This window comes from Littorina saxatilis, linkage group LG12 (genome assembly GCF_037325665.1).
Source record: "Littorina saxatilis isolate snail1 linkage group LG12, US_GU_Lsax_2.0, whole genome shotgun sequence".
Classification (NCBI taxonomy): domain Eukaryota; kingdom Metazoa; phylum Mollusca; class Gastropoda; order Littorinimorpha; family Littorinidae; genus Littorina; species Littorina saxatilis.
Window position 1 is genome coordinate 32,511,678 of NC_090256.1, and position 10,098 is coordinate 32,521,775.

Sequence of the window (10,098 nt, forward strand, 5' to 3'; positions counted from 1 at the left end):
AATAAGATTAATTACCAAGCAGAAAATGTTCAGAAGATGGATACATGTGTGTAAACATATATCAACCGTCTTATATTCACCATAGAGAGATATTGTGCAAGCGATCTAGACACATTTATGTGTAAGCAACATATCATCCATGTTTAATTCACCGACCACAAACAATGTAAAGATGATCAAGACAAATGGTGTAACCATATCAATCGTCTTGTATTCACCATAGAGAGATAATGTGCAAGCGATTTAGACACATATTTATGTGTAAGCAACAAATCACCCATGTTTAATTCACCGACCACAAATAATGTAAAGTAAGAGGACCAAGACAAATGTATTACCGGGAACGATCACATCAGTAATAACTGACTACATGATGGATTCACCAGTGGAAACTACACACGTCGTCAAGGAAGATGGCCTTCCACGCATCACAGACTAAACTTGGCCAACAAATTATTGCAACCATTTTCACACGTTCAGAAAGGCGTAAAACCACAATCCATTTTAATTGAACTTTATATGCTGGAAAAGGTAATTATCTCTACTGTTCATATCATTTGTTCGATTGGTGGTACTTTGTATAGGCATCCCGTGGCAGCCTGTCAAACAAGGTCACCCTTAAAATCGACCTGACAAAAACCAATGCCCCGTATTTTAAAATCTGCAAAAAATCAGAATGTGCACTTATCAAACATTTCTGACTACCATTGGAAAGGCCATTCAATTTCCTGTTCAGAGCATTTTGTTTCATGCACCTTAAGTCTTTAGTATTTGTGTAGCCTTTTGTCAAAGGCGGTAGGTGTCAACCGTTTCAGAGGCCAAAAAAGGCACGTTTTGCGGCCATTTTTGAGGGGGTCCTCCACTGAGAGAGCCATATCTGCTCAAGTTCCCAATGAATTGTTTTGAAAATTTCAGAAGTTATGACCAATAGGCTGGCCAGAATGTGTGTGGATTTTTGTGAACGTGTATATCAAACGTGTCGTATTACGTAACTTTTCCGAAAGAGCTAAACAAATATTCTCATTAATTCAGGGTTTAAGGACAAAATATCGTGACTTTGCATGCTAAGCAAAAAATGGTTGAGGCAATCGGTGCCAAAGTTTCAGGCAGATATGAGTGCTGGTTTACATTTGCTGAAGATGGGAACGCACAAGAAAAATTATCGATGATCGTCTTTTTTACTGCATACAGTCGCCGTATAAAAAACGCTGGCGCTGGACCCGAGTACTCTTCAGACTGGCTCGCTCCCCCAGTATGAAAGTTTTTGTCTTGTGCACGTGGATTTAAAAAAAAAAAAAATTAATTTATTTTACACAATGAAAAAAATTATTAGAGTAAAATAAAACATTAAAACGTTCATAATAAACAATAGTGAACAAGAATTAAAAAAAAAAAAAAAAAAAAATAGACCGCCCATGCCGGGAATCGAACCCGGGTCACTTGGATTTGAAAAAAAAAAAAAAAAAAAAATAATTATTTATTTATTTTACACAATTAAAAAAATTATTAGAGTGAAATAAAACATTAAAACGTTCATAATAAACACTAGTAAACGAGAATTTAAAAAAAAAATTAAAAAAATATAGACCGCCCATGCCGGGAATCGATCCCCGATCACTTTGGCCATAGACTCGTACTCTCTGTCTCTCTTTCACGGAGACCAAACCCTGCATTGTAATTTCTTTGCCGAGACCATTTCCCCACCCGTTGTCTGGCTTGCACTGAAATCATGCTTTTCTCGTCACTGCGTGACGTGTTCGCCGCTCAAGTCTCCCCTTTAGTTCAGGCTGTTCGCAAAGCGACCAGCCTCCCACCGCAAAAACTCCCACCGTTAAGAGTGGCTTTTGTGTTTTTTGGGGCATTTAGGTCCCAGGTAACATTATGAAGTTTTAATACGATCAATCGGACCTATTATCAAGTTAGTGTATATCAACTTTTGAACGAACTGCGCCCAGTAGTTTCCCAGCAATAAGCTGTTAAGTCGAGACAGACAGACAGACACACACACACACAATTAAAGTCTGTTGGACCCTAGTACTGCGTACTCGGGGATAAATTTGCAGTCCTTGGCCTGTGCTGAGGTTATTTTTAGCCAGAGCGCTGTGCTGATTTGATAGTTATAAGAGTCTGCGGCGGGCGCGCGGTAGTGTGTGTGAGTGTATGTGTGTGTGTGTGTGTGTGTGTGTGTGTGTGTGTGTGTTTGTGTGTGTGTGTGTGCGTGTGTGTGCGTGTGTGCGTGTGTGTATGCGTTTGAGTCTGTTCATGATAATGTGTGTGTTGGAGAGAGAGAGAGAGAGAGAGAGAGAGAGAGAGAGAGAGAGAGAGAGAGAGAGAGAGAGAGAGAGAGCGAGAGAGAGAGGTTGTGGGTGGGTGTACGTGCGTAAATGTGTGTGCGTGTGTGTGCGTGTGTGTGTGTGTGTGTGTGTGTGTGTGTGTGTGTGTACGTGTGTGTCTGTTTAAGTTGTGACGATTGTGTGTGTGTTTTAGAGACAGTGAGACTGAGTTAGAAAGAGAGAGAGAGGGGGGGGGGGAATAGAGAAAGAGAGAGAGTGTGTGTGTGTCTGTTCCTCTCTCTCTACCTCTGTTTCTGTCCATCTCGTGCGCATGCGCCTCATCTCTCTTTCTCTCTCATTGTAGCTGTTTCACTTCCTCTGACTCTCTATTTAATCTCTCTCTCTCTCTCTCTCTCTCTCTCTCTCTCTCTCTCTCTCTCTCTCTCTCTCTCTCTGCAGACTTTTCGTGTGCGTCTGTTCCTTACACACACACATACACACACACACACACACACACACACACACACACACATGCACACACACACATATGCAAACACACGCACGCACGCACACACACACACACACACACACAAACACACATACACACAAGCACACGTTTACATACACACATGTATACATTCACGCAAGGATGCATGCACGCGCACATTCACACCAACACACACCGACACGCACGCACACACACACACACACACTCTCTCTCTCTCTCTCTGTCTCCCTCGCTCTCTCTCTCTCTCTCTCTCTCTCTCTCTCTCTCTCAGGCTGGCTCTCTCTCTCTCGGGCTGGCTCTCTCTCTCTCTCTCTCTCTCTCTCTCTCTCTCTCTCTCTCTCTCTCTCTCTCTCTCTCTCTTTCACTCGTTATCTCTAACACACACAATAAACAAGAAGGGCAAAGCCCATACGACTCACATGCTTTACACATTTTTCCTACCAAAATACATGTGACCCAAGGTCAAGGTCATCCAAGGTCATGCAACACAAAGTTGTTAATTCAAGACATAGGAAGTACAATGGTGCTTATTGGCTCTTTCTACCATGAGATATGGTCACTTTTAGTGGTTCACTACCTTATTTTGGTCACATTTCATAAGGGTCAAAGTGACCTTGACCTTGATTATATGTGACCAAATGTGTCTCATGATGAAAGCATAACATGTGCCCCACATAATTTTTAAGTTTGAAACAGTTATCTTCCATAGTTCAGGGTCAAGGTCACTTCAAAATATGTATACAATCCAACTTTGAAGAGCTCCTGTGACCTTGACCTTGAAGCAAGGTAAACCAAACTGGTATCAAAAGATGGGGCTTACTTTGCCCTATATATCATATATAGGTGAGGTATTGAATCTCAAAAACTTCAGAGAAAATGGGAAAAATGTGAAAAATAGCTGTTTTTTAGGCAACATTTATGGCCCCTGCGACCTTGACCTTGAAGCAAGGTCAAGATGCTATGTATGCTTTTTGGGGCCTTGTCATCATACACCATCTTGCCAAATTTGGTACTGATATACTGAATAGTGTCCAAGAAATATCCAACGTTAAAGTTTTCCGGACGGACGTCCGGACGGACGGACGGACGGATGGACGACTCGGGTGAGTACATAGACTCACTTTTGCTTCGCATGTGAGTCAAAAAATGACGCATAAACACACACACACACACACAAACACACACACACACACACACACACACACACACACTACCGCGCGCCCGCCGTACACTCTTGCAATCATCAAATCACCAAAGCGTGTATCGCACGGAACACAGTGCTCCGGCTAAAAATAACCACAGCCAAGCACAGGCGGCCCAGAACTGTTAGTCTCTCCAGCGGGTGTACACGGTACGATTGACGGTGATAGATAATTTTTCTTGCGTGTTCCCATCTCCAGAAAATGTAAACCAGCACTCAGATCTGCCTGAAATTTTGGCACCATTTGCCCCAACCATTTTTTGCTTAGCAAAGTCACGATTTTTTTGTCCTTAAACCCTGAATTAACAAGAATATTTGTTTAGATCTTTCGGAAAAGTTATGTAATACGACACGCTTGATATACACGTTCACAAAAATCCACACACATTCTGGTCAGCCTATTGGTCATAACTTCTGAAATTTTCAAAGCAATTCATTGGGAACTTGAGCAGATATGGCTCTCTCAGTGGAGGACCCCCTCAAAAATGGCCGCAAAACGTGCCTTTTTTGGCCTCTGAAACGGTTGACACCTACCGCCTTTGACAAAAGGCTACACAAATACTAAAGACGTAAGGTACATGAAACAAAATGCTCTGAACAGGAAATTGAATGGCCTTTCCAATGGTAGTCAGAAGTGTTTGGTAAGTGCACATTCTGATTTATAAAATACGGGGCATTGGTTTTTGTCAGGTCGATTTTAGGGGTGACCTTGTTTGACAGGCTGCCACGGGATGCCTATACAAAGTACCACCGATCGAACAAATGATATGAACAGTAGAGATAATTACCTTTTCCAGCATATAAAGTTCAATTAAAATAGATTGTGGTTTAACGCTTTTCTGAGCGTGCAAAAATTGTTGCAATAATGTTTTGGTCAAATTTATATCAAACCATCATGGGAGTTTCGGATTTAAAAAAGAATCAAGTCCCTGGTTTAATCTATCTACTCTTATCAAAAATTCAGGAATGGGTCTGCGCACAGCAGAACCCATTTGCTAACAGAAACAGCCACTCGCGGAGAAAAAAAAAACGATCAAAAAAAGTAAGAAGATACGTTTCAATGAATAATAATATGAGATGGCCTGATCACAAGAACAGCGACGACGTCCGTATACTACTTTTATGACAGTCGCCGCATAAAAACTGGTTTCAATTTTCCAGAAAAATAATAAGTCTGTTAGTTAATGGAAAGCAGAGAGAGGGAGAGAGTGACGGACATAGTGCGCAAAGGGGGAGGGGAGAGAGAGAGAGAGAGAGGGAGAGAGAGAGAGAGAGAGAGAGAGAGAGAGAGAGAGAGAGAGAGAGAGAGAGAGATAGAGGGGGGGGGGCAGACAGACATACAGACAGACAGAGGACGGCAGGCAGACACTGCGATGGACAGACAAACAAAGAAAGACAACGATATGCAGGCAGACACTGCGATGGACAGACAAACAAACAGAGATAAAGATATATAACAAAGGCAGACAGAGACAGAAACTGGAACTGAACTGCGACAGAGAGAAATGAGACCAAGTGCATAACAGAAAGATGATTTTAACTACTCATGACAAGTGCCTTTCAGGACTGGTGGCAACAGGGGTGGGAACAGGGTTGGCCTGTTCCATCCATCACATGGGATGGAGCAAAAAACGGCTCTGTTCCGTGTGATTGCAGTCTCCCAGTGCAAGTGTGCTGAAACGGGTCCCATGAAAGAGTGCCTGCACAATCGGGAGCTGCCACCGCGATGAAAGGAAGACTTAAACCGATGATTCAGCCACGCCAATTTCCCCAATGACTGCATTGTCATTTTCTGTCTTCCAATGAGAGGGTTCACGACAGTTGAGAAAAACATGAGCATGGATGGGAGGATGGGGGGAGGAATAGGGTGTGAGGAGGGTCAGTGGGGGAGGGAAAAGAGAAAGAGGGAGGGACTGACTATTAGGGTTTAACGTCCTCTTAGACCAACTGGTCTATATTGGGAGAGGCATTGGTAATACGCTGAAGATATGGTGTGATACTTTGATTCGAACAAGCCCGCTGTGGCTGTCTTCTTCGACACACCAGCATTGGGTTTGTCTCGTCAAAGTATCGAAAATACGATCATGATAATCAGAGACGAGAGATGATGCATGCGTGTCTTCGTGTTTTCCAAGCCCTGAGACTTTCGCTGTGAACGTGGGATCTTTTTCGTGCGCATGTGTGCACACGGGGGTGTTCGGACACCGAAGAGAGTCTGCACAAATTTGACTCCGAGAAATAAATCTCTCGCCGAACGTGGGGATCGAACCCACGCTGATAGCGACCAACTGGCTACAAAGCCAGCGCGCTACCAACTAAGCTACGTCCCCGCCCCTAGAGGGAGGGAGGGACAGAGGAGAGACAGAGTTGGTGAGAGGCAGATATATAGGAAGAAGGGGCGGGGGGCGGGGGGGGGGAGTGGTTGGGGCTAACAGAATTATGAAAGTGACGCTACGATCAATCCAACTTCGTTCAGAGGGAGAGGGAGGGAGGAAGAAAGGGACGAGATAACAAAGCGGAATGAGAGAGAGAGAGAGAATGAAAATTAGAGAAAATAAAAAAGAGAGAGAAAGAGAGTGATAATCAGAGAGACAGAGAGACAGAGAGACAGAGACATAAAGGGAAGGAGACGGAGTGCAAGCCGAACGGCAGATGACAGTAGAAAGGAATCCGACATCCAACTGACTAAGGATGAAGAGGGAGGGGTGACGGCCCATCTTGTTAGCTCCATCGAGTGACACCTCTAATTACGTCACTCTGGTCTACTGATGTCCCTACGGCTGGGGGTCAAAGCAGGGCAACCACTCCCACCGCCTCCCCCCCCCTCCTAAGTGTGTATATAATTTGCTCTTCATTTTCTGAGCGTATTTAAGCCTGTTTTTGCCTTTATCTTTTTCCTAGACTGGGTCGTCTCGAAATAATGTCCAGTTTTGGCGTTTTGTCTGGGGTCGCTTTTCATTGGCCAGAAACAAACCCAGTCCATTAGCTGCAGTTGTACGAGTAAAATGCAGTAATCCGACGAAATCGGGTTTCATCAAAAAGATTCCAGTCGGCCGACTGTGCCTCTTCGCATGGGAGTTGCCCGACTAAAGTGCTGCCCTCCCCCAGCACCACGTTCCGACAACCGCCGTTGGGTGAAGAAGCGGTGTTCCGACTGTCAGTGAGATCATCACCGCGAGGCCATGCAACCATCTATTCAAATCCTGTTCGAGCAAAACGCTAATGACTGGACTCATGTGCTTTTTCAAACTAATGTTTGTCTTGGCGACACCTGTTTGAATTATACTCGCATGACTTGATTCGTGGTCTTTTTCTTTTTCTAAATGTATCTAGCTCAAAGCCATTCCTAAACTTGAACTTCCTCTTAATCCATAGTGGTATACGTACATTGTTGCAACGAAAACCAGCGTTTGTTTGGTCGTCTGTCCGACTGTCTTCAAGTGCCTGTATGTCTGCCTCTAATATTAGAGTTCTGTGAAGAAAAAAAATCCAGCCCGTGGCACCAGGTGGCAGAATGATGCTGCCTGATTGAAACGAGATCTTTATCAATCATAGATATTAATCTTCAGTGTCGCCGTGTCTTGGAATGATGCCTTTCCTTCTCCCACATATCTGTTTTGTTGCTGTTGTCCAGAGACGGAATAGGACTAGATGCCCTTACCTTCTCTCTCTCCCCCTGTCTCTCTCTCGTGTGTGTGTGTGTGTGTGTGTGTGTGTGTGTGTGTGGTGTGTGTGTGTGTGTGTGTGTGTGTGTGTGTGTGTGTGTCTCTCTCTCTCCCTCTCTCTCTCTCTCTCCCCCCCCCCAACCTACACACACTTCTGGCCCAAACCCTTCCCGCTACCCCCTTTGAAAATCTTTCGTCTCAATTTCAAAGAGCAAAATACATGAATAGCAACTATTTTCGTTCCCGATGCACCACCACCCCTCCTACCCCCAACAGACACTCATACCCCCCCCCCTTCCCCTCCTCAACTCCAATTGAGTGTGTAACCAGTGTCCCCGAGGCCCGACACTTGATGAAATAGAAGTGAAGGGCGAGAGACGAAGAGAAAGTGAGAGAGAAACGGAAGGATCTCGACATCTGCACTGCAATCTCAAGAACACTTCACATCTCACAGAGAAATGGATGCTGCATTTGTTGAGTTGCAATTCCTCACTTGCTTTCGGTTCTAGCTGTCACCAACAATTTCTTGAATTGCGATTTCTCCCTACTTTAGGTCTAGCTGGCACGAGAGAAAAAATATTGGAAGGTTTTCCTGTCTTAGATGGGTAGATCGGCCAAACCTTGCGAAGAACTTTCTTCAGAAAAAAAACACTTCACGTCCTGGATTGACCGGGTGACGATTTTACTTTCAGAGAAACGTCCGTTGACATATTTTCCCTCTTCATTTTGTTTCCTTCTTGTCCTCTTTTCGTTGTCCCTTTCTTCTAAAGAGTCAAGACTGAGAAAACAGGAAGGGATGCATTTTGAATGCTGTAGTTTTTACAGGGATCACATAGTTCGGTGTTTTGTGGCAGATATGTATCCGAATGCAGCACGTGTTGCATCGGCCAAATTTCTCTCGCAGACACCAAGGAAACGCTAACAATATCTCGGCAATGCATGAATTTCGTTCCCAAGTCACATCGCAACAAATTCAGTGCAACAACAGACCAAAGAGAACAAACATGCTAAATATTAACACGGGGAAAAACTTGGAACGGGATATTCTTGGGTGCTACTGGTAACTCGATCAAACCCTCGAGGATCACTAAGCTATCGGGGGTACGGGTCCCATTTCTCTTCTCCTGCCAACAAGTTCCCAGTGCATATGTATGAGTGTGGTCTTTTGCATACAATGCCAAACTTGTATAGAAACACAGTCATCGAACCTAACGCCTCTCTTATCATATCTCAGACGACAAAATCAACTATGAAATATTGCAAACGGAATACGCGTTACGAGAATACAGAATAACCAAGCATGACGATTTAGTAAAGCTAAACAAGAAGGGCAAAGCCCATACGACTCACATGCTACATAACTAAACCTAGCAATGACACACTAAGAACTGCTTTACACATTTTTCCTACCAAAATACATGTGACCTTGACCCAAGGTCAAGGTCATCGAAGGTCATGCAACACAAAGCTGTTAATTCAAGACAGGAAGGACAATGGTGCTTATTGGCTCTTTCTACCATGAGATATGGTCACTTTTAGTGGTTCACTACCTTATTTTGGTCACATTTCATAAGGATCAAAGTGACCTTGACCTTGATCATATGTGACCACATGTGTCTCATGATGAAAGCATAACATGTGCCCCACATAATTTTTAAGTTTGAAACAGTTATCTTCCATAGTTCAGGGTCAAGGTCACTTCAAAATATGTATACAATCCAACTTTGAAGAGCTCCTGTGACCTTGACCTTGAAGCAAGGTAAACCAAACTGGTATCAAAAGGTGGGGCTTACTTTGCCCTATATATCATATATAGGTGAGGTATTCAATCTCAAAAACTTCAGAGAAAATGGGAAAAATGTGAAAAATAGCTGTTTTTTAGACAACATTTATGGCCCCTGCGACCTTGACCTTGAAGCAAGGTCAAGATGCTATGTATGTTTTTTGGGGCCTTGTCATCATACACCATCTTGCCAAATTTGGTACTGATAGACTGAATAGTGTCCAAGAAATATCCAACGTTAAAGTTTTCCGGACGGCCGGACGGCCGGACGGCCGGACGGCCGGCCGGACGGACGGACGGACGGACGGACGGACGACTCGGGTGAGTACATAGACTCACTTTTGCTTCGCATGTGAGTCAAAAAGTACATAACTTCGAGAATACATAATTGTATCCAAGACCAAGTACCTTCGTTTCCTGCTCGGTTCCCTTGTGGCAAACGCAACCACGTTAATGCAAAGTCCACAGGGTCATCGCTGGAAATAACCGGAGCCGTCTGTTGTTTCTCGGTCCTAAGCCATATCTCAAAGGACGTCAACCCACATTCATCAAGCGAGCCATCCCTTTGCCATTACGCTCGACGATCAAAACTGAACGTGGAAACGGACGGATAAACAGACATACACATGCATACAAAAAGACGGACGATATGTGAGAGAGAGAGAGAG